This window comes from Carlito syrichta, unplaced genomic scaffold (genome assembly GCF_000164805.1).
Source record: "Carlito syrichta isolate Samal-C Ts95f unplaced genomic scaffold, Tarsius_syrichta-2.0.1 Scaffold230795, whole genome shotgun sequence".
Lineage (NCBI taxonomy): Eukaryota > Metazoa > Chordata > Mammalia > Primates > Tarsiidae > Carlito > Carlito syrichta.
The window spans coordinates 58674-60347 of NW_007174891.1; positions in this window are offsets into that span (position 1 = coordinate 58674).

Genomic DNA, 1674 nt, shown 5'->3' on the forward strand with positions numbered 1-1674 from the left:
TTCTTCATGTGTCTGTTGGCTGCTTGGATGTCTTCCTTTGAGAAGTGTTTGTTCATATCTTTTGCCCATTTTATAATGGGGTTGTTTGTTTTTTTCTTTTCAGCACATTTGAGTTCCTTGTAGATCCAAGATGTTAAGCCTTTGTCAGACCTGGAGTTGGCAAATACTTTTTCCCTGTCTGTGGGCTGTCTCCCTGCTCTCTTGATGGTTTCTTTGACTTTAAAGAAGCTTGTCAGTTTAATGAGGTCTCACTTGTCTATCTTATCTCTTATGGCCTGTGGGTTTGGGGTTTAGTTCAGGAATTGGATGCCAGTTCCAATTTTCATGAGGGTATGTCCTTCATTTTCTAAGGTTCTTATGGTTTGAGGTTTGACATTTAGGTCTCTGATCCATTTAGAGTTAATTTTTGTGTATGGGGATAGGGGATAGATAGGGGTCCTGTTTTAATCTTCTGTATGTGGTCAGCCAGTTTTCCCAGCACCATTTACTGAATAGGTTCTCCTTTCCCCAGTGGTAGGTGGTGAAGGCTTTGTTGAAGATGAGTTGGTTGAGAAATTAAGGTTTTGCTTCTGGAATCTCAATTCTATTCCATTGGTCTATATGCCTGTTCCTATACCAACAAGCTGTTTTGATTATTGTAGCTTTATAGTAAAGTTTGAAGCCTGGTAATGTGATACCACCTGCTTTGTCTTTTTTGCTGAGGATTATTCTGGCTATTCTTGGTCGTTTGTGTTTCTATATGAATTCCTGTGTTATTTTTTTCTAGGCCTGAGAAGAATGTTGCTGGTAATTTGATGGGTATTACATTAAATCTGTAGATTGCCTTAGGTAGGATGGACATATTCACAATGTTGATTCTTCCAATCCATGAGCATGGGATATTTTTCCACTTTTCTGTGTCATCTTTGATTTCTTTGAGCAGTGTTTGTAGTTTTCATTGTAAAAGTCTTTCACATCTCTAGTTAGGAAGATGCCAAGGTATTTCATTTTTTTTGTGGCTATTGTGAATGGGATTGTGGTTTTTATTTAGTTTTCTGTTTGCTTATTATGGGTGTAAAGAAATGCAGTTGTCATTTGCACATTTTGTCCTGAGACTTTGCCAAAGTCCTTTATCAGTGTAAGGAGGTTTTTGACAGATTCTCTTGCGTTTTCAAGGTACACGATCATGTCATCTGCAAAGAGAGATAGCTTGACTTCCTTTTTTCCTATTTGAATAACCCTGACTTCCTTCTCTTCTCTGGTTGCTCGAGCCAGGACTTCCAATACTATATTGAACAGGAGGCGTGAGAGTGGGTATCCTTGTCTTGTTCCCGTTTTCAGGAGAAATGCTTCCAGTTTTTGTCCATTTAGGAGTATGCTGGCTGTGGGTTTCTCATAAATGGCTTTTACTATTTTGAGGTATGTTCCCCATATGCCTGGGTGTTTGAGAGTTTTTATCAAGAAGTGGTGCTGGATTTTATCAAAAGCTTTTTCTGTATCTAATGATATAATGATGTGGTTTTTGTTTTGACATCTGTTGATGTATTTAATTACATTTATGGTTTTACGAATGTTAAACCAGTCTTGCATCCCAGGGATGAAGCCTACTTGGTTATGATGGATGATTTTTGAGGTGTGTTGTTGAATCCGGTTTGCTAGGATCCTGTTGAGAATTTTAGCATCTATGTTTATCAA